Here is a 25,104-nt window from a genome sequence, read left to right as displayed (position 1 = left end):
AATGCTTACATTATAAACTAAATCTTTTTTTTTTTTTTTTTTTTTTCCTTGGTTTACAAAGAAAACTATGAACACGACTGAAAAAAGAAGGAGCGATTGGAAAAAAAGTTTATAAGAAAAACTTTCAAAATGAAATGATTATGAGTTTGAAATGGATGTTTGACAAATTAAAGAACTTTATAAAACTGCACGTTATTGTGCTTGTCAACAATCATTAAGTGGTTCGGCGACACAGGACAGCGTGTCCGTCGACGCCTTTTTCACGGCCGCGTACTTGAAGAAAATTTCTCTGTAATGAGTCGGCATCTGTTGGAGATGTTTGACTTCCCTGCAATCAGTAAAGAAGAGAGGAAGTCCCTGCACCCCCCCCCCTCGTCATTCAATTATAGCGTCCCTTCTTTCCCTGAGAAATTGAAGAGTAATTGAATTCCGTTTTTGAAGGCGCGGATAATGGAGGCATTTTCATTATCTTACAGATTTTTGCTTTTCGGGCGATCGAGTGATAATGTGTTTGGACAGAGTTATAAATTTGTTGGAAAGTGATTTTGGATCGCAAACAAGCTTGAAAGTCCGTGTGACGAGGGTATTAAGTGAAGGTAAAAATTCGACAATGATTTGCTCCACGTGCACCAATCAGGTTCTGGAAAATTTCAGACTGTGTATAATTCATCTAAACAGCAATTTGAGATGTATTTCGAATATTTTCATTATTATATGATGGATCTCCAACCCTTAGATCAGGTTTAAGCGCTCTATGGATATTTAACTTTTAAAGCAATCAAAAACACGCTACACTAGTACACACATATTGAAAAATGAAGGCCGATTATTCGTATTTTTCCACAGTTGAATTTTCATGCGTGAACTTTTATAAACTAGTGAATTTCAGTCTTTCCCTTTTATAAATAATTCGAAAAAAAATCAGTCTTCTCAGAAAAAATTAAATGCTTAACGAAATTGACTGCACATTAAATACTTTATGGAAGCATGCGATTTTCAGGAAAATAATATACCACCCTAGAGCAAGAATGGAGCAGAATGAAAGATGGAAATCGAATCATTTACATTTAGAACTGAAAATAAAGAGGTCAAATGTCATAAATGTTCCTACCTTTCTATTACTGATACGTTTTCTACTTTACGTATCATTTCGAATATTCCGAAATTAATCATCGTGAATTTACCACCAATATGAATAGAAATGAAATACAAAACAATTTAAACAATAATTCTCTATGTTACTTATTCTGCTTCTCAAGTTATTTGATAATTTATGCAATGGTACTCTTAATTTTGTAGCCAACTTCCAAATAGACGAGTGGAAGGACAAATATTGAAGTTACAAAAAAATTTACAGGTAGTTTACCTGTAGGCAGTTTAAATACTATGAAAATGTGACGTAGTCAATTTCAAAACATTTGGCATCTTCTGAAACAATATTAACCATGGAGTAGTCATGTCAGCTTTGCACTCCTTCACTAGAAAAAGAAAATTGATTCCCTTCCTATGATTGATCCGGTTTGAAGTGTTGAGGCATTTCATAAAGCAGGAAGTATTATTTTTTTTATTAAAAACAAACAAATATTACATAAATCACAACAAACTTAAGTATTTCATCTGCAGATTTAAGTATCCATTATGCACAACGATTTTTTTAAAAAATATTACATAAGTAAAAAAAAAAAAAAAAAAACATTTGTGGTTACGGTGCGATAAATAAAGCACGATACAGTAAGGTGAAATGATCATTTTTCAAACATCAATAAGTATGATATGGTAAATGTATTAATCTTTGATTGTGCATGATCAGCGGCAATTATTCACTATTCAACTTCTTGCTCATTATGAATAATCGCCGGTAATTATGCATAATCACCAGTTTATAACAATTACCTTTACAAATATATTTTAAAAGCAAAGAAAGTTTAAAATATGCATAAATAAATTCTGAACTGTCATCCTTCAAGGTGCCATTAAATCAATCATTAGAACATGATATCTTGTTACTGTTAATAGAATTAATCTTCTTATGCAATTAGGAAAATAATTTTGGTAAACAGAGCATAATATATTGTTATGGTAGATATGTAAGCGCACTAACATGATATCATGTAAATAAAGCGACAAAATAAAGGGGTAAGAACATCAAAATATTAAAGTTTAAATAAATACATAAATTCCAAAATTTTATAAACTCCATTATTTCTATAAAAAATTAATAAGTTCTGATTGAATAAGAGATCCTGTTTAAGAAAAAAGAAGAGAGTATAATTATATGAATATTAAGAGAAATTTATCAAACATTTTATTACTGAAAATGAACCTCAAAAGAAAAAAAAAATCTTTATTAGAACTGAATTTCTTTTGTATCAGTCGTTAAAATTTCCTCCTGTTCGTTACTACCGCAACAATTTTTTTAAAAGCTTCGTATTTTCTTTTTCGACGTTTTTATCTGAAAATTAACACCTACTATAATATAATATATACCGCTTAGTTCAAATATATAATCAGCAAAATAAAAAGATCTAAGCGAAATAGCATTGCAGATACGTAGTTACAGAATGGAGCCTGAGTTAAATATAATATTGCATAGAAATCCATTGCGATGAATCCATTGCAAATGTGGGGTGAATTTGATGCATAGTAATTTGAATAACAACTGTTGAACCGGAAATAAGCAAATCGTGCACAAATGGCAGTTGGTCCTGAGATGTTTCAATTGTTAAGTATCATACCAAAAGAATGAAGATACATCTCATAGAAACCACAGGATTTCAGTTTGAGGGGTTGGAGGACAGATTTCATAGTAAATATTAGTTATCATTCCAAAATTTTACTAATTTACTTCAGTCTTAGATTTGATTCATACAAAATTTCTATACTACAACGATTTTAATACAAATATGGATATTTCATGAGGGCCACGAAATGAATTTGAATTTGAAATGGAGTCCGAATGGGAAATTTAAGAAGCCTTTATTTTATAGAAGAGCTTCTTTAGTTATTTATTTATAGTTTTCAATTATATGTGTGCTATTTATCACTAAACAAAATTCCCTTTTCAGCATTCAATATTTCAGATATCTGCGTGAGGACATAACAAGTTGTATTATTTATTTATTTATTTTCGAATTGTATTACCTCAGAAGACTATGGAAACTTCAGACTGGAAGTTTTCATTTCTGTAGCTTCGGGAGGAAAATTAGCATTTTTATTGCGGAAACTTTATATGCTTTGCATTATGACAGTTGTTTCAGGCAATTTATAAACTAAAGCTAAAAGATTAAAAAATATTTTTATTTCATTACATCTAATCGAAAGTCGTTTTATTAATTAAGCTTTTAAAGCGAATCATCAGCAAAACACACACACACATAATTAAAATGATACAAATAATTCACAGCTTTACATACAAGAATAAAATCTGTCTGAATAATAAAAAAATAATAGTAATAATAATTCAACGCTTTCGCACAAAAGGGAAAAACACTGCGGACTGGACACTCAAATTAGTAGCTACTAATTGTAAAAATCGGTCACTGCAATGTTTTGAAACTTAAAAAAATTACTCTGGTACGTATTCTCAAATTTAGTGAAAATGTAATGTTTACTAGAAAATATAAAAGTCCTAACAGTTGCACTGTACTTCATAATTTCACCTATCAGACTATCGCAGAAAAATTCTTGCTTGCATTCCTCTCGAGAAAAAGATTAAGAGCAGGTGTCAGAAGGATCCTTCGAACTGTTGTGGATCTCGAGATCGAAAAAGAAAGTATCTTGTCAAAACAATTCTCGGGCAAACCTTCAGAATTGTGTTTCTATTCGACCTCCGGAGGAAAGGGCGCTGATGGATGGACGGCTCGACCGCAAATGGGTGTCCATCGCTCACGTCGGGATCCACATTTTCGAAGTGGTCATCTGTCTGAGATTACTTATTCCATTTTGAAAATCAGAAATGATAAATCTATTTTTTTATAATAAAAAAATGGCAATCGCTGTTTGAAGAAAGATGCGGATGGAGCGAAACATTGTCGATTTCGAATAGTTTTATCTGTAAGAAATCAATTGACTTCTGTCTCAAAAATTGTGAATAAATTAAATAAAAATAGATTTTTTACATCAAAACTTACATAAATACAGAATAATTTACTGCTAAGACGATTTTCTTGAATCCTAAATCAAACAGGATAAAAAAAATCCTAATGAAATATTCTTAAAATTTTCGGAAACAAATTTTAATAATATAAATCGATTCACTCAGTTCTGAAAATATTACGTCAGCGTATCGTCATTAAGAACCTATTAGAGTGCAATCCTTTAGCAGAGCAAGAAGTGAGTGAAACACTGGTTTCAATGGTCAGTTTCAATACGCCACACAAATAATAAGGGATTCGTACAAAGATGCAATAAATCAAATTAAATAGAAGTGTGTAAAACCAATCCATTTTGAATACATTATGTCATAAATTGAAAGAAAGGGAGTAGGCTAAAGAAATGATAGCAAGTGTGGAATTTCAGTTCATTTTCACTTGTAACTATTAAAAATAATTTCATGACCTCTATTTGTACTGCATCAAGTGCATTTTGAAAAAAAACTATTTGAATGAAACTCGATGATCACGAAACAATCAATAATGCGAAAATGTATTTTGATTTGAAATTCAAAAAAAACCACCTGGCAACCAGCCTTGATTATTTTTAAGCTGTTAAATTGTTGATATGACAAACATTTTTCCTTAAAGTTTAAGTTGTTATTTAATATGATTAAAAATGCGAATTCGATTCAATAATTTTACTGCAAATTTAAAAAGTGCGTATATGAGAAACAAAAGCGGAACTGAAAATCCCAATACGGAGTCAATGACTAGAAAAAGAGCTCGACCGAATGTTTTGAATCGTGAGTTTGAATTGTATCACAACATTTCAAAACAGAATTGTAAAGTATTATTAAATTATTATGAAGGGTAAAAATGAGATAGAATTGAAATTGATATCATTAAGAAGGTAATTTTTTGAGTCTTAAGGTAATATAAAGATCAGTTATGTAAGATAATAGTTTTGGAACATATAAACTTAAATTCCCATAAGCAAAACAGAGCGATTGTCTATCTGCCTATTGGATATCTTCTTGGATCTGACTTCAAAGACCTCTTTATTGCATCAAAACACTCCCCAGGATATTTTTAATAAGATTTTACTACTCAACTATTTGCTAAGCGAAACAATGAATTTTAATTGAATTGGATGATTCCTTTACATTTGATTTTTATAATTCCTTATCACTGATTTTTATCCTATACATTTGATTTATATTAATTATGATATAGGAATATGATTCAATCATTATACATTTTTATTTTATTGATCGCTCTCATTATTTATCTATACTTATATAAAGCTCAATCTGTGTGCGTGTGTGTTGGCGCTCTACAGGTCAAACCGTTTGACCCACAGCTACCAAATTTCGAACATGAATACCTTGGGGATCGGGAATGTGCATCTGGGGTCCATTTTTTAAAATTTTTAATTAGAATTTTAATTATTAATTAAAAACTAACTTTCTCTCCAAAAAATTTTTCATTTTCCCCACCGCCAAATGAGTAAGGCTTCAGTTTTTTCCCCACTCTAATGAGGCTAGGCTTAAAATTTTTCGGCCAATTATTTCAAACGATTCTGTTTATTTTCTTAATGTTTGATGCAATTAAATATAAACATTGTTAATTCATCGATCTTTGAGATTCATTCTGAAGTACTTTTGAATTAAAGCAAAACAGAATAAAGGAAATTAAAAATTTCTAATCCGCATAGCATTACACCAACTGGCGTAGAAAAATTCATGCATTTGCGTTACCGTAACTGGCGTAGAAAAATTCATGCATTTGCGTTACCGTAACTGGCGTTAAAAATTCACGCATGTGCATTGTGTTCTGATTGTTGACACTTATTATCAACGGATGCGGACTGGATTTAAATTATCTTTAGGTTCGTTGTATGCTTTTGTAATTAAAATGTATTTATGTTAGTTATATATTTTTTGTATATGCTTATAGTTTTAAGTACATCGTTTTTTTAAGTAGTTTTTTTTTAAACCTGTTTTCAACCGTTTATTTTAAATGATTCGTTTTATTTTGTCAGTGTTTGATGCATTTAAAATTAAACATTGTTAATTAATCGATCTGCTCATGATGAATCTGAGCAAATTTTATTGACAAATTCTTGAGATATTACATAAATTAAGAAAGATATTCTTTAGTGCCCATAAAGTAGTTTAAACGCTCAGAGACTCTATTTTTAGTAATCAGGTTATAAAAAATGTTTTGTTTCAATATAAAATATTATTATATTAATTGCAGATTAATCCTTTCCACTTTAACTTAAAGCATAAATTCTACAGGAGCTAACAGAAAATTAGAGAGATACATATTACGTTATGACTGAAGGCCTTTATAATATTATGAATGAATTATATGACTACAAAATTTGAAGTTTTAAAATATTTTGATGAAGAAGCTATTAAAGTAGGAATTGCATAAAATATTTAATTATTAAAATTTTAACGAACATTAAGATTGGCATACCGGCTGATCGCCAAAGGCGGCTAGTTATATGAGAGCGCGATTTCCTTACCACTTACCTTAGAATTATATATGCAGATATTTGAAGAGATAACTAAATATTTTCAATCATAATAACTGTACGAAATTGGATCAAATATAAATGAGATTTCTAAATTATTTCCTTAAAATTACAAAATGACACTCATTTATTTTACTGCATATTCATTTTTAACTTGCACACTTTCCCCAACGAATGGATGTTTCCATCTTCATTTTTTCTTAGTAGGTTTCTTTTTTTAATAAAATCCGCTGCAAACACACTTTGCAGTACCAATGGACTGTTTTAACCTTTTCCTAGAATCCGCAGTATTAATCAAAATGGATCATTGCTGCCGAAGAAAATCAATTTACACAATGCCCTGCTAATCCCAAAAACACCAAAGAAAACTTTCCCTTCTCAGTGTTTCTTTCACTGGTGTCATTTCATCTTTGGTACGCTGAGATAGCATTTTGCGTCAGGGGTGCAGTGACGCATCCAGCCTTCAACGCAGGTTAAAGCTCCAGTATAAAAATCTCTTGTTTCAAAGCGTTCCAGTTATGTTTGGCGAATGTTTGCTCTTGCAATTTTTCGATTGGTATTCAAAGTCTGAGTACAAATCGAAAGGTTTATTTGATAATAAAAGCAAAAAAATATTTTTCAAGCGCTTACCTTTTTTTTTTAAAAAAAAATGTTACTTTGCCCATCAGTTGCCTAAAAGTTTTAATTTCAAACTCATATATGAAATTTGCTGTATTTTAAACAGATTAAGTAGTCAGTATATGATATAAACTCTTAGCACTTCTGTTAATTGAAAATAATGCGAATAGTGAAAAGATAAATTAACGTATAAAGATATACGTTGATTTATCTTTTAAAGAGGAGCTTCCCTCCCCCACACGTCCCCTTCTTCGCCCAGGAAAGTGCATGGTGTTTGTCTAATAATATATATCAAATAAGATGAGAAATAAATAATCCACACTATTCACTATGTGTCACAAGTGACAATTAATGATAGCTGTTTTCATATTTTCATTTGGATAAAATTTTAGAAAGTTATTCAATACTTCCTTTGAAGAGTAACCTCTAAAGAAGAAAATGAATCTCTTCTTACAATAAAGATGAATGCGTATCTTACACCTAAATGAATGCGTGGCGCTCTAAAGACCAGATTGTTTAGCTTAGACCCATCAAACCAGGCACATTTACTCTTTTAATAGATGATAGAGGCACCTTAGAAAGCTTTTTTAAATTTTAATTAGATTTTTAAGTAAATAAAAAATAAGCAAAAGTTTGGCTTTTTTTCAGAGATAACTAACAAAAATAATGAAGCTCAAAATGGATTTTTGCCTCACACTCAAAAAGTCATTTTTGCATTGACGCTTTTTCTTTTGACATTGGATTTTTAATACATTTATAATTACTTCTGAAAATATATTTTGAACATATTTTCCAACAATACATTTCACATGAAGTAAAATTTAAGCTCCACGGGCACGTTACACTTGCATAAAAAACCTTTTCACGTCATATTAATAACAGCTCAAACTAAAAGACTCAATTAACTCCCACCACAAATTTAACCCAGAAAATTATAATATTCAGGGCATGTCTGTATGAAATGAAATAAATTAGAAACGTGATATTTTCTTACAAAAAAAGTGCAACAATGCATCTTTTTTTCCCGTTTTTATGATTTTATTACAATATATATGTGCGGTGTGCGTGCGTGCGTGCGTGTGTGTGTGTGTGTGTGTGTGTGTGTGTGTGTGTGTGTGGAAGCAGGATGCATGTGCGACAAACAGTGAAGAGACTTTGCATTTTTAAGTTTGATTTATTTTTTCTCGGGAGGCATTTGTTTACAAGAGGCGCGGACAAAGCACGTCCGCTCACAGCAAAAAATTTGGCAAAAAGTGGCGTAAAAAGAGGGAGAAGCAAATTATCCCTGTCCCATACACTGTGACGCCCTAATAGGGACTCCCATGGCATGTCAATCGAAAAGCAAGGGGAACACAGAGATCTTTTAGAACAATTTGTAAAATCAGCGGTATTTTGTCCATTCACGCAGAGTGTGAGAAAGTGTTGGCGTTTAGCCGATTCAGCCAATTTATAAATCTTCCCTTGAATTAATTAAGTAGATAAAGTGGAATTGGATCAGGAAAAAAGAGAATGAAATTTCTATGAGCTAAACTAAGATAGAGCTTATAAATTAATTTTGATTAAATAAAGAGTTTAAAATATCATTACACACACACACACATTATATATATATATATATTGTCTTGTTGCTATCTCGGAATTGTCAAAGAAATGAAGGATGAGCTATTAATTTCACATGATGGAATCAATGCAAGGGAGGTGCAAAATTTCGAAAGTTTTCAATAAATGATTTAGGATAACTAAAATCAGAATATGCAAAAGTTTACTAGACTTTCTTATAACCCATTGCGCCCTATCAAGTCTACTTTTCTAGCATGCAGGACATATTTTACATTTATAAAAAGAAGTATGGAATTTTGAATTGTCCCACTGTGGCCAATTGTTGCAGGTAGGAAATAAATGCTAGCGGTTTTGTCTTCGGCATTCTCTCGGAGGAAGTTTTTTTTTTTTTTTTTTTTTTTTTTTTTGGTTTACTTGCACTTGTGAGTTCGCACTTGTGTGGACAAGTGCGAACTGTTAGAAGATTCTGGAATCAGAAATCTATTGTGGTGCTAATGTGTGTGTTTCTATGACGTCCAGGTAAACCTATAGCACTTACAGCCATGAATTTTTGTATAAAGTTTGTCATAATGGGGACTTAATTTGCTTCCAAGAGCAAATTTCGAAATTTAATGTAGATTTTTTTTATTTAATATTTTGTGTTGCTTTTGGTGATTTTTAGCGCGTTTTTATCCGTAATATGGTTTCTAAAGATAGAAGAAATTAAACTTTTGCATCGCCAACAAGAGTAGGGATTGCAATACCGGTATACCGGGATACCGAATACCGGTATTTTGAGCCATTTTACAATTTCGTAATACCGGTATTCACAAGTTTAAATACCGGTTTTTCGGTATTTACTAGAAATTTTAAAAATTGTCTCCACTATATGTTCAAGGATCGGCAACATAGAAAAATAGTATACGTTTTTGTTTTTATGTCTCCCTAATGGGCGAAATGAATTAGCTAATTAATGGTTTAATTAATAGTTTAAATCTAAATTAGTGAAACATGGATTATCCCTGAAAGAAGATATTGTATCCATAACGAGTAATGGAGCAACAGTTATGAAAAAATTAGGAAAGTTGATTGGTGCAAATCAGCAATTGTGCTATGCTCATGGAATTCAATTAGGAGTAATAGATGTATTATACCAAAAATATAAAGAACAGAATAATCCAAATATTGTGGATATAGAAACTTCGAATTTTGACATTGAAGAGAATAAGAGTGAGAGTGATATTGACAATGAAGATAATGACAATGTAATTGTGTAAGAAGATATTGCTAATGAGGATGAAATATTAACCCATCAAGAATTGCTTCCTATAATTTATAAAGTTCGAAAAATTGTGAAGATATTTAAACTTTTCCCTACAAAAAATGCTATATTAAAAAAATATATACCCACTGAAAATAAAACCGAATATATGTTAATAATAGATTCTAAGACACTTTGGAACAGTTTACTCCTAATGATGGAACGGTTTTTGAAATTTAGAAATCCAATCCAAAAAGCAATAATAGACTTAAACCTGCAAATTAATTTTTCAGACAGTCAATTCGACTTAATATCCAGAACTATAACAGCTCTACTTCCAATAAAACTGATTATAGAGGCACTATGTCAGAGAGATTTTAATTTATTAACAGCTAATGCAACAATAAATTTCATGTTGCAATCATGAAAGAACAGCACACATCACTATCTGAAGAATTATATGTTACATTGAAAAATCGCACAGAAGAAAGGCATACCAAAATAGAAAATGTCTTATGGTATTTACATAATTATAATGATTTTAAAAATGAAAATGAAAAAGAAGAAAAGAAAATAATCAATTCAAATCTGATTTTTATAGTAAATTTTCTTACAATTTTTTACCCACAAACCTCTCCACATTCAGAACAATTCCGTTCAGTTATTGAATATTATGATGACACTAATGTCGATAGTGAAAAGGAATTGTCTCTTGAACAAAAATTAGAATTAGCGATGAATTAAAAAAATTCAACGAACCAAAATACAATACAGAAATCAGCTATATCCAAAACCATCCGACGAGAAATTGATTTCTTTGATTTGATTGATTACAACAAGATGAGGGATTTAGAGGTAAATACTTGGAAGAAGTATATCGCGTATTGCTAACAATATCACCAACTAGCCTAGATGCCGAAAGAGCGTTTTCGACAGCTGGTAATTTTTACACAAAATTACTTTTCAGGCTTAATGATGTTACAATTGATGCATTATGTTTTTTAAGATCACATTTCAAAAATTTGTAATAGTACCACAGACTGAATAGTGATATTTACACTTTTTTGTGATTTAAATAAATAAGTTGCTCCTTTACTTTTTTGTGATTCTCTATATACTGTTATAATTTATAAGTTCCATATTATTTTCTGTGATATTTACATTCTCTTATAAAACTGGCAAATAAAACAAAGAAAAAACACCTTGTTTTCTTTCTTTTTCTAAAATTTCTAATACCGGTATTAAAACCGGTATCCCGGTATTAAGATCTAAAAAATACCGAATACCGGTATTGAAATTTTGGTCCGGTATTGCAATCCCTAAACAAGAGTAAACAATTGTCATAATATAATAAAATTTGAAAAAAAAATTTAATTAAGTTCCTCTCTTTTTCTGAAAGATTTAAGAATTCAAACTAAAATTCCTTTAGACGGCGTTAGAATTCAGCTATCTTTTTCAAAACATTTGCGCCAATTATTGAAATATTTCTCTAATTTAAAGAAGAAAAGATTAAAAAAAAAAAACCTTATTTGTTTATTTTGAAATAATTTTTCCTATGTGATTACAAAGTTTTTTTCGTAGAACCAATCAATGGAGAAATAAATGTCCTTTCAAGAAAAGTTTTATTTCCACATTGATTTATCCAAGTGCCAATTATATTTAACAAGAATTATATGTTTATAGATATAACGCTTTTGTAGGTGCAGAAATCGGCTAAATTTCTTAATAGCCGTTTGGTAACAACTTGCACATTTGGATTGTTCACCCTCGTATTGGCGAAAAGTCTGAGACTTCGAGGTAAAGCAAGTCTATCTCAAACAATATCATTGATTTTTTTGAAATCAGATAGCGATGATAAATTGAAGCCGATTATAAGATGAATTTAAAGCCAGGATACATTATATTTAATATTATTGAGAAATTTAGCTTTAACAAAAAGTCTGTGAAATGGGAATCGATTCATCGTAACCAAATTACAACAGCAAATTTACAAGATAGAATCTACATCTATTGTTTCTGGAAATGATAGGATGCCACGAATTTCCCTCATTACTTATGACAACAATATGCGATTGAAATTCAAAAGAAAATACTTTTCAATTCGTTTAATATACAGAGGACAGTAAATGAAGCAAATGACAAAACTCTGAAAAAAAATTGTTTGATGTTTAGCAAGCCGTTTTTAGATACGAACAGTTATATGCGGCATTCTTATAAATGAAATCTTTTGATACAGTAACTGTTGTCATTCCAAGCAGAGAAACAGTCGTCATATATATATCATGAAGTCTTAACTGATACGTTTCTGGTTGATGTAAATAACATAAATTTTTTGGCATATTAGAATTATATATTTTAGTTTTCAAATTTCTCCATTCATTTACATACATCTCCCTAATATCAGAACATTTTAATTTTAAAAATTGACTATTTAATTTTTAGTAATTGAAAAATAATGATTACCCTTTACGCAATTTCAAATAATTTAAATTTATTTGCAGTCATTAAAGTTTATAATATCATATTACAAGCTCAGACGTATGTAACGTGTGGAGGAAGCTAACTGGGATCATCACGAGGTGATTCTTGTGGTTGGAGGGTGGATTGAAACCCTTGAATTATTGTTACATAATACAAATTCTGATAAAATAAGAACGAGAATTATATATTAGTAAAGGATATGTAAGGCAAAAATTATTCCAATCGTTTTTAATGGTATCACTAATCACTACGTGATTCTAAGATGATTCCAAATTACAAATTAACCTAGATTAGCTTATATGTATCAGTGAACTAGAACTGGACCAAATCGATGTAAAAAATTTCGTTAATTCATGTATTTCCGTGCTATTTCTAGTTTTAGGTAACCCGAAGGCAGGATTAAAAGATTCAAAGCAGCACTCATTACTGCATAGCAAGAAGGAGGGTCCGACCTCATCCTTTGCCACTTGATCTTGTTATGCAATTAGGCTTCCTCACGAGATTCATTACGAATTTCATCGCCTCGCTCAACTGAGCGGATGGATTTTTATAACTTAATATTGCTCTTCAACTCATTAGACTTGGGAAAGCCTTTGGTGACATTTTTTAACGAGAGGAAAACTAAATGTTCACTTCATAAATTGGATCGATACCGTCCGGAGAGAACTGAAGGAAGCGATTAAAACATTGTCACATATTTTTCCCCTAAAATGATACATTTACACAGAGAAAAATTTCTTTGATATCATTTAAAATCTTATTTTTACGCAGGGAAAAATTTCTTTGATATCATTTAAAATCTGATTTATACCTTCATGCATAAATATTTCAAACTTTCTTATCTAGGAGTTTGAATGGCGAAAGATTACACAAAAGTTCTGAATTCTTATCAAATGCTTTTTCTGAAACACTTTTTTGTAAAATTAAAAGCTCAGTGAAAATTGTAGAAAAAACATTGAATTAAAACAATAGATATTAAGGCAGCTAGAGCTGTGCAATCATTTTTTCCGTTGATGCATGAAATGTGGCAAGCTTAGATACTTTGAAGATAAAAGCCACCTTCTGTTATAATTTTCGCTTGAAAGGTTTCTTTTATTTTAACTTTCATAATCTTTCCCTTACCATATGAAGAAAGTTCAAGCATTGAAAGCAAGATATTTTATAACTTAGATGCAATTTTTCCGTAAAGAAATTATCATGAAAGACAGCAGGAACATAACGGCATTATAATAAATCGTATTTATTATATAAAATATTGTTCGCAAGCATGTTGCGAGTATTCACATTCAGATATGACACTGAGAGGCAAGAATTTTGAATAATAGCAGAGCATAAAAAGAGGGGCTGATTGAGAAGTTGTGCTATTGATTGGATACAAACTCTCAATCAGTGATTGGGGCATTGTGATGGGATTGCACAGCATTGTTGTAGAGGAGACTATTTTGGTGCCAACTGTGGTGATTTCCGCTCGCTTGTCTTCTCCCTCTTATAATGAATCCAGAATTGGTTGACTTTCACGTTTTTTCTAGAAATAATAAACAGAATCTTAAATACAAAATCTTTTTTCTATTTACTTTCAGCAAATACTTCTTACTTCCCAATAACGGTCAGACATTTCGTTCTGTTCCATGAAGTGTAATTTTATTGTAATAAAATATTCGTGAAAAGATTATAGAGTTTTTTCTTATTGCAATAACAAAGATTTTAAGTTTTTTTTTTTTTTTTTTTTGAATCAATATAAGAATCTAGAAAATTCATATTTTCCGTTCTTAATATTTGAAGCTCGGTACTTAAAAGGACTACGTTATGGCAAGTGAGACCAAATTCCTTTATTTGTTCTTTGAGTTATTCAGTATCGGAACTTTCTAGAAAGATGTGTCGACATTTTACCCAGTAAGCAAAAATGACAGTTTTGAAGTTTAGGGACGTATCGAATTTCTTCTCTGTCAACGTAGACTCTCCAACATTTCTCTCTTCTCCTTTTCAGTGTAATTTTACACTTTCAGCCTCCCCCCTACTCGATGTGAGCGTCAATTACTCGTCTGACAACTATGTTACTGAGCAAGACTGGAGAAGCTTCTCGCCTTTAAAAATACGCATTTCCCGCCTCTGTAGCTACTTAGAGGCGAAAAGGGACGGTTTCTCTAAAAAAGGGAGTGTTCTGTTTTTGAAAGTCTATCCAGGGATGCTTGAGGTTTAGTTTTCAACGCCAGTAACGAATTTCGTCGGGTTTAAATTTTAATTTTTAAGCCTTCAAAATGCGTGTGAGAAAATATCATTTTGCAGCGCCCTTTGTCAACGCAGCTTCTAAATTTTCTTTTGTGGTAATCAAGGCCCGAAATATTATATGAACCTGAAAGCCCGACTTATGATTTGGAATCTGATTTTCGAAATTGAATAATATTTGAAAGAAAGCTACAGTTTTAGTAGTTTAAAGAAATCTCAACCTTTATCCTAAAGAATTTGCGATAAAGATTCGGGATATACTCCTTCAAGGTCCTTGGAGCAACTTGAAAGACGCCATGGTGTAGTATAAAACACATAATGAGACTTCGAATAAAATTATCCTGTATTAATTATATAATCTGTTCATGCATTAATAAGTGATAAAAAAAAAGTTGATGAAGTGCCAAGCTGCAAACCGTTTAGAAACTATAAAATTTTGTTCACATTTTAAATTTAAGGAACACAAAGAGAGCTATAAAAACTGAACTTAGAAAATAATCTTGATTGGAGTGTAAAATAAGATAGCACAAAGGAAAGAAGGGAGGAAAAAAAATCAAATTTAGAAATGATTAGAATACAAATTTTTCTTGTTCTGTAAGCCGAAAAATTCAAACAAATACCAACATGAATTAATGACTCAAAGAAAAAAGTGCTCAACTGTCATGCTGCAGATTGAAAGAAAAACGCTTGTCTCTTAATTATACTTGAAAGAAGTTACACATTAGACAGAAAATTCTTTTTTTAGAACACGGTCTCTCTTAAACCTGAAAAAAATGTCCATAAGAAACATATTTTTTGAGTAAAAGACTTTAAAGGCTTGAGTCAGAAATATGTCAACCACGTGTTGTGGAAGTTCTTTCCCATTTTTTACTCTTCCTTTTTCTATCATTCCTTCAAAGCAACGCTGAGACTTCAAAGAAACTGTCACTCGGATTTTTATTTCACTTCATCCCCTTCTCCCCTAAGACTTATATTGCATTTCAGTTCTATCAATTTCGAAACCTGACAGGAAGGAGGGAACATGAGTGTGTTTTATTTCCTCTCATAGTCTCCTCAAAAAACATTCCTCTTCGGCAGAAAGGGTTCTATTCACAAAATCGTTTGCTGTGGGTTGTAAAATTCAATGATAGGAACTTCATTCCAAGCATTCCGCTGCTCTTCGTAGTCAATAAAAATAAGAGTTTAAAATAAGATGGCGAGAAAAAGCAGAATTGATAATTTTTAGTTTTTATTCCATCTTCAATCCGATTCACTTCTGTAATCCACAACAAACGTGATATTTTAAATAAATATCTCAAAACAAATTTTTCATCATCATTGGCCCTGATGATGATCAACCTAATGTTTGATCAGGATTACCTGAGCCGAATTAAATCGTAGATGTTTCGCATTGAAGCTGGAGAACCTTTGATGCAACAATAGATATCATCACAGACATTTTGTGCTAGGAAGGGGTCTGATACACATTTCATCCGCCATCGATGATCAAACATTTTCGCTTTGATATGCCGTAGTTGTTTGAACAAGGGTTTTCAAATTTATTGTTATGGTATAACGTTAATGGACATTTGAGCATAAAGCGATATTAAATGCAGCATTTGTCATCTCATCAGATTGACGTAATTCTTGCTTGAAAAATGAAGCGTTTTGTTCAAGCTTAACTTCTACCATATTAATTTTCTTTTTTCGGTCCCTTCTATCTAAATTATAAAATATTCAATTGGATTTCGGTTCTTGACAGGTTTTTGAAATAACTTATTCGATAATTTATGTTTAAATAAAGCATCTAGCATTTATTTTGGGTTGAATTTTTTTTTTTATCTGAATAAAAGCTTCAGATGCAAACAGGTCAGTAGTGAAACAAAATGTTTCACTACTGACCTAAACTTTGAATGAAATCAGAATTTGTACAAATTTAATTGATGATAAAAGTAAGAGATGTCAGTAGGAAGGGGAATAGGCAAAAATAGATTGATACTATGTATACTGAATTGGCGAACGTTTTAGATAAACGAATGGTCCCAATAGTCAATTAAATTATAATAGGCTTGAGAAAAAGAAAAAAAAAATGTTTTGCCATAATTTTTTTTTTTTTTTTCATTTCATCAAGGATTTAACGTTGAATGTTACTGACTTCTTTAGCTCATTAATGTTTGTAGATTTTTGCTAGTATAAGAAAATGAAATACCATTTTAAAATGTATTTAAAGAATATCTAATCTAAAGGATATCAAAAGGATTTATCTAAAACAAAAGAAATGATTTAACAGATAATATTTAATGTCTTAAAATGTTACTGGACAAAAGGAAACGCATAAAAATAGTTTTAAGCAATAAATAATGACTTTATTATTTAATGTCACTTTATTATAACTGTAATTCGATTATTTCGAACAAATCTAGATACTTAAATAAAGGTCTATGCAAAACCAATATTATATCTTGGTGTAAATTTAGTTCTTCTTATAAAAATATATAATAAATTGGACCAAACAATGCCATGTCAAGCAACGAAGCAGATATATTCTGAAAGGGACATTCCCTGAGCAATATAGAAGTGATAGCACCGAAAACACAATAGGTGAGGAAATATCAAATGCCTTAAAGGTAATCAGCAAATTATTGGAAATAGATTTTTCTTTTATCCTGAAAAATATCATGGAATATTGAATCTTTGCTTTTAATGAATTTACTGCTTTACTGCTTACATGGAACAATGAAGTAAAAGGAGGAAAAAGTTTATTTATGTATTACCTTACTCTAAATATAAAAAAATAAGACAATTATTATTCTTATTAAGAAATATACAGGAATGCCTGTCTGAATCGTATCAAAATTCATTCAAATAGTAAGGCACATAAAACAGGAAAAAAAAATTACTACAAGTTTACAAACTGATGAAGGATTATAGTTTCAGTAATGTCCAACATAAGAAATCATTAATAGTGTGAAATGTATCAAAACCAACTTAAAATAAGAAAAATAAAATAAGAATATATTCTTAAAATAAGAATATTTTTTAATAAACTTTACCGTTTAAGATCCCCTTCGGTAATGAAACATCTAGTCTGAAAGAACTTCTTTCTTTGGGGTTACAGACTTCAATTCCGGAAACTCCTTTTATTCCCTCCTGGATAACAAACAAGCCTTTTTAGTCAACATGCAACCAATGCATCCATTACAAGTGCCTCCCATGCACACCCGCCTGAGTGAACGGAAACTTGATAAGGTTTCCTGGTAGGTTTTTATTTGACAGAAGAGGACTTCTTTAATTCACAGTTCTTTTCCTGGAAAGAAATTCACTGTTGCGCGATAAACCAAAAGATTTTATTGAACAAAAATTTCCAAACATACACGGCGATATAATAATTGCTCATTCGAATCGGGAGCTATTATTTAGATAAATGTATTCCAAGGATTATTAATCCTTTCTGTCTAAATCTCTAGACCTCATTTCAATCGCTTTTTTATGCTCCTTGCGTGAAGGCTGGGAAGAAGGCTAAACAGTCGAATGTGGAATTAAAATTATGCAAAATTCTTTATTCAATAAATTTCGGTGCTCGATTGGAAAAAGTAGTTTCCCGGAGACAAAGGCAAAAGTGTATAATAATAGATACTAAGTGTATAAAAGTAATTGAATTTGCCCTTTGAAATTCTTTGTTCATTACTTTGTGCATATGGGAACATAATTTTGGGTTATTATCATGGAATTTTTATCGCAAAAGAATTTATTTTATAGGCACTAAATAATAATTAACTCTTCTCGGGTAGAACATAGGAAATATATTCGAACATTTAATCTAATATCTCTATAACAAAAACAGTGACTAATTCAAAGCTCTAAATGATCCCATTTAGTATTAAAAATGAGATATAAGTGTGAACGCAGCAGAATTTGATAGTTCAACTTGGAAAGAAATGAGCTCTAATATACATAAAGGGTTCACCCACTATCGTTCTGCTTTAGCCTGATTGTAAAGTTTCGAGTTCGAGGCTGGAGATAACTCTAGGTTCAACACCTAATTTTATGGAAAACAGCCATAGAAGCGAATCTCGTGCACGTTAATGACTCAGTGGCTAAATGTCCTTTCTGATGTGGTATGATTGTTTCACTAACTGAGGTTAAAAATCACAAAACCCGTCCTAAAATAATCCTAGTGTTGCTTTAAATCGAGAAGTGTTAAATCGAGACTTAGCGTCACGTGTGTTAACTCATAAAATCATTATAATTTCAAAAGAACTTCTTTTTTACCAATTTAGAATAATATTTTGATTTTTTTCCCTCTTCATAGTTTTAAACAGAGAAAAGAGTCTTGCTTAAATAGAAATGAGAATTAGCGACTTTTATAAATAACTTCTTGCCCTTTTCTCTGAACATTTTTATTTATTTTCGAGAGTAATTATTTTTTAATGAATGGTTCTATTTCCAACATTTTATACCTCTGAATAAATAATGTCACTAATATATATGCAAGCAGAATTTCTTTGAAGAATTATCAAGTGCAATAAATATTTTTCTAAAGAAATAAATGACCTCAGAATTTTATTTACTAAGCCATTTATATAAAAATAATTGAAAATTTTGATGTTTTTAATAAATCTGTCAATGATAGCGGATGCTAACATTGCATGTTTTTACTTTATTCTTGGTATGTTACATGCAAAATAAATTTTAATGTCAATTATAACGTTACATAATTTGCTCGCATTTTTTTTCTTATTAAAAAAAAATTAGAAATTAAAAGGATACAGAAAGGTCCGACTTCCTATTAATAATTTAGTAAGAAGAAATGAAAAGTAAAAAAGATTAGTTTACTACAGAAAAAGTAAATTCAAGCATGACGATAGAATATATTTTAGAATGCATTAAAGATGAGATTTGAAAGGTAAATAATACAAATGTAGCCCCCAATGTAATACGCATTTGAAAATGTAAATTATTTAAGGGAAAGTATAGATTAAAGGGGAAAATCAAATACAAATACCGCTGAACTTCAAAATTCGTCAAGTCTTTTTAAGGAATAAAAAGAGGATCAGACAGAAAAAAAAAGGGAAAACTGAGATTTTAGATTAATGTTTCTTTTAATAGCTGTCAAGATTTGTCAGTATTTATTCCTTGACGTACCTTGTATATTTGAATTGTGGATATTTAATAAGGATGACACCAGGGTAGCCAACACAAACTTCAAACTTTCATTTATCATGCTCTAGGCCGACACACACAATGAGATTTTATTGGAATTGAGTGAAGAATTCAAGATCTTCAGATTCTCAAATGGAGAAAAAATTATTAGGTGAGCAGAAACCGAATTTATGCATTCCTAGTACTAGGAAGGAATTAATCAGAAATTCAATAAAACTTTTTATTAATTAGTTTTTTTTTTTTTTTTTTTTTTTTTTTTAAGTAAGGAAGGTTAATTATTCTCTTTATTTTGTTTATCCTTCTAATGTGGCTTGCACATTTTTTTCAACATTTCAAGAATTGCTACACAAATATTGCACATTTTTTTTCAACATTTCAAGAATTGTTACATAAATATTGCAAAGTCTTCTCATGTGTCTTGCACATTTTTTTTAACATTTCAAGAATTGCTGCACAAATACTAAGAGGAATTCCTTATAAATAAATAAAATAAATGAATAATATAGAAAAAATAGAATTTTTTTTCACATCTCATTGATTCTCCTTTGCTAAACTTTCGTTTAATCCAGTGGTTCTTAACCTTTTTAAGCCGCGACCCAAATTTGAGAAATATTTGAGAAAAAGTCAAAATTTTTTCATTGCTTTATTTTAGATCTTATTTTTAAAAAATCTTCAATCCTACGATGATGATTTTTTTTAACTTACAAATTTTTTTATTTATTTTTTTAATAATAAAGATAAACAAAAGTGCTTTCGATCCATAAGAAAAATATCTTCATCTCTAGTTGTTGTTGACATTGGTTTGCAAAATAAAATGTCCTCCTGTATATATGTTAAACCTGGATACCGCACGTAAACCATGAGAAACTAAAATGTCTGAAATTTGGTGTATTACTAACTTTTTTGGTTCGACTCAGCGCGACCCAAGAAATATGCTTCGCGACCCAATTTTGGGTCGCGACCCATAGGTTAAGAACCGCTGGTTTAATCCACTTCAACTGGCTAAGATATTTTCAGATTTTTGAAGAATACTTTCTATGTCTACTTTAATGACGTTTTACTGTTTTGTTTTTAGAATTTTCAATGACTAGTTAAAAAAAACTGCATTTTCTTCTGATAATTGGTAATTTTGGAAGTCAAAATTATATTATTTGATGTTGCAGTTGCTAAAGTCATTTTCATTTTATAATATTTCAGCTACCATTAAAAGATAACTTTACATTTATACTCAAATTTCCGTCATGACATTTGATTTACAAGAATGAATGTTGCTCTCTAAAATTATTCGAAACATTCAACGGTTTTTTTTTTTTTAATGTTTCGAAAAAAAGGTTTTTAGCACAAAAGGAAACAGAGTAGAAATAAAAATTAATTTAAATGGATCATATATATAGCCTGTCTAAAATATTTAATCTTTTAATTGATTGATTATGATTACTTCAAGGTTTTAAGTTTTACCTTAGAAGATTAATTTCGAATAATTTAATAATTAATGAAAATAATGATTTAGATTGTTGATTAAATATATATGAGTTTTCAGTAAATGCATTTTGTTTCAGCAATTCATATATTTCAATTAATATGAACCCATTAACTGCTAACCAAATTTAGAATTTATTATCTACGCATCGCAATTTTATTTTAAGAAAAATACGAAAATTGCGAACTGCGAGATAGTTCGTTGCTCGCAGTTTTAGCAAAGACGCTGAGTAGGAAATATCTCGCAACTTGAATAATGGAATTAATCATCAGATTCAAGTTATATAGTCCCACATTTACATAATTAGGTCGAGTCTTAGTGGAGCAATGAATATAAAATCATAAGATAAAAATAAATATTCACATATATATTTTATTTTCATGTTTATTTACAAGAAACATTTTATAACAATATTTGTTAGACTGATTCTTATTTACTGTTTACTATCTTTCATGTTCTTTAACAATTCCAAACTATGTGATCTTAAAAAAATTTCAACAGTAGAAAGATTTTAAAAATATTATTTAACTTTATAGAACTGCACTTTTTTTTTGTCTCGTTTTCCTACAAAATGCATATTGTAATTTTTAGAATTGCGCTTTATTACAACGAGGAAGCCACTGAACAATACTGAAAAACTGTATGAAAATTTAGTTTTTTTCGGAATATTTTCTTTTTCTAAATTATTTTCTCCAGCTTTTGAAATGAATACTAAAAGCGCTCATAGCGAGATAACATTGTATATAAATGTTATGCTCAAAATTCTATAATGCTCTGAGCTTAATACTCAAGACAGATTAAAATATTGAGGCAAATTCCATCTTATTAAAATATGAAGTCATTCGAGTATTCCTTTAATTATAGAAGCAGGCATAATTGAAATATTTTCTGAACTTCGTAGCATTAAACATATTAAAAAGAGATTATTCTCTAGACATTATCCGGTTAACACAAGGAAATCATACAGAACATTAATGGCGCAATAAAATGGAAGGTTAAGTGCATATTTAAAAATGAGCCCATTTTTATATTTCACAATACCGTACTTCATTTTGAATATCTCTGCACTGTACTGTTGCAATCGCCAATCTACTACAAAATAAAAACAGTTAAATTCAGAATTTTACATTTTAGACCTGCCTTTCTCATTAGTGTTATCATTGATTAATTAGCAGTAAAATAAATTTATATATTTTTTGAAAGAATTAAGCCTAAATTTTAAAATAATTTTTACATAATTCAATTTAAATATTCATAGTATACAATTTATATGGTTTAGATTTCCAGAAACTGAGTAAGTTTGCCTAAAAATATATTCAATATAAGATATATATTCCTAGACTTTCATTATATCTAATAAATTTTAAACTATGAATGACATAAATGATATTTGTAAAGTATTGACTTGTATTAAAAGATCAGAAAATATGAATATGAATGGATTTTAAAGAATATTTAGAAGGTGTTTTATGTTCAAAAAAAGGTGCTTTTATTGGTATGGGTAAGGTAAGAAGCGAGTATTTTAGCCCAGATAATTATCAATGTTGAGAAACGCAGCAATTTCGTTGAAGGTTGAAACGGTCCCTCAGCAGTCCATTCATTTTGATTCTCTGCAATTTTTTTTACCTCTCAACAATTGAGTCGAAAGAAAAATCACATAATCTATGCAGATGTTAAGAAAAAAACCAAAATCTGGCAAACGTCGATTTTCTCTGATAAGCGTCAACATTGACTTAGTCGTCAATCGATAGTAACCAGACGGTTGCGTCGACATTTAACGTTGAATGTTTAACGATTTTTTTTTTTTTTTTAATTTCGGTCTTTCACTTTAACATATATAAAATTTAATGTCTGTATTTTTAAAGGGTGTACATTTTCACGCCCCTTTGATACCTAGCGCGCACACTTCTTAATACCCCGAAGAAATAAATAGTTACGGGATTAAAAAAGAAGAAATTGTTATATTTCTTAAGGGCGGGGGGGGGGGGGAAATGATTTTATGTTCTTCCGCCGAATCTTTGTTGTATATTATCGGGAAAAAACTATTTTTAAGACATCTTGAAATTCAAAATATTGGCTCTTAAATCACATCAATTTAATTTTCGTATAGTTGTTTCTCTAAATCTTAATAAAATTAAAGTGAATTTAAATGGAATTTTTCGTAAATTCTTCTTGGGTGTTTGCTAAAAAATGAAACAGACTTTCTTTTTGTTTAATCATATCAGCTGTTCATTCACTTGGGAGAATGTTAAAGTTTTATCTATTTTTTACTTTCTTGTTTATGAAGTATGGCAATTGTCCAAAAATTCGAACTCCAGATTTTGCCGAATCAACACGTTTTTGAGTTCGAAAAAAACATATTTAGAAAAACAATGTCCATCTGTCTGTTTGTCTGTGACAAAGAAAACCGTGTATCCGATTCAGTGTACGGTCATCAGGTCAAATTTGTGGGTTAATATTAATTGATATTAATATTAATTTAAGGTCTGAGCAAATTCCGTTTAGAAGAAGCCTGTGAAAATAAAAGTTAACACGATATCTCCAAAACTAAAAGGGTTTTATAGATAAAATTTGGTACAAATATCTACAGAGTAGATATCTGCCAAATTTTGTAAGCGCAATAACTCAAAAACACAATGACTTAAAGATATGGAATTTGGTATAAAATTTTGTGGATACAAGTATAGTTTTGTGTAAAATTTTTGTTTCAATCGGCACTGTTAACCGCTTACCCGGCAAGGATCACACGATAGATTCAGTCAAAATGTTTCCACTCAAAAAAGTTAGTATTTCATAATTATTCTACGCTAATGTCATGCATGATGTTCTCTCGGATTTCACTTTTATCAAATAGTATGCGGAACAATTTTAGAAAAACTACTCTTGCTGGTGTTTTTTTTTCCCCTTCTTGGAGATTTTTTTTTCTTTTAATTTTATTTCGTGGTATAAGTTTCTTTTATTATGTCAGAACTATAATTTGTTTTTAAATAGTGTTTTTCAAAATTGCTTTAAAGCTTTTTTTTTAATATTTCACATAATTTTGTTACTTATTTTAGCACTTTTAAAATGTTGATGTATCCAGTTGGCATATCACATGTTTTTTTAAAGATTAATTTTTACTTAAGGCTCGGTGAATACGATTTTATTTAAATTGATATGCTCGCCAATTTTTATTGAATTTTTGTATATATTTTATCACACAAGCTTCAAAGTCATAATTTTTAAGACATATCAGTGGTCTCTTTCTTTCAGCTTTGCATTTTCTAATTATAGGATGTTTTCTTTTTACCACTTTTGAATTTCGTAGCATTAATATTCAGGTTTCTTCTTCTTTTTAACCATTACTATCATATTAGCAGAATTTAAACTATAAATACTGGAATTTAAATATTTGATAAAAATTAAAGTGTTTTGAATATGACTGCTCCTAAATTAGTATGAATGTGAATATGGCAATAAGTTAAAAAAAATATGAAAATTTGCACACAAAAAATAAAAAATAATTAAAAATAATTTTGAAAATATAGTTATTTTTATTCATGTTTGCATTCTACTGAACATGCGTTGCATCTTGCCTTGTAGTACTTCGTTTCCGGTAGACTTGATATTAACAAGTCTATTTGTGGTAGTACATTATTAGTATATATATAAAAAATCTAAGGAACTTGAACCTAGCCTTAGCTTAGAATTATGAATTCCTTTAAACTGCCTGTATCAACTC

The 25,104-nt window shown here is 30.0% G+C and overlaps 1 protein-coding gene across 5 annotated transcripts in view; it reads right to left on the bottom strand.

Moving 5' to 3' along the window:
- Positions 1–25,104, bottom strand: part of LOC129975875 (protein eva-1-like) — a 584,415-nt gene that overhangs the window by 386,004 nt on the left and 173,307 nt on the right. Inside the window, exon 1 of one of the 5 annotated variants that reach the window (XM_056089135.1) lies at positions 17,794–17,944. The exons of the other annotated variants lie outside the window; for them this stretch is intronic. The gene's annotated coding sequence lies outside the window, so the exon portion shown is untranslated. Of the gene's footprint in view, positions 1–17,793; positions 17,945–25,104 lie in introns of those variants that run through there. 5 annotated transcript variants of the gene reach the window in all.

This window comes from Argiope bruennichi, chromosome 7, assembly GCF_947563725.1.
Source record: "Argiope bruennichi chromosome 7, qqArgBrue1.1, whole genome shotgun sequence".
Lineage (NCBI taxonomy): Eukaryota > Metazoa > Arthropoda > Arachnida > Araneae > Araneidae > Argiope > Argiope bruennichi.
Note: the sequence above shows the minus strand (reverse complement) of the source record. Positions and strands in the feature narration are given on the sequence as shown.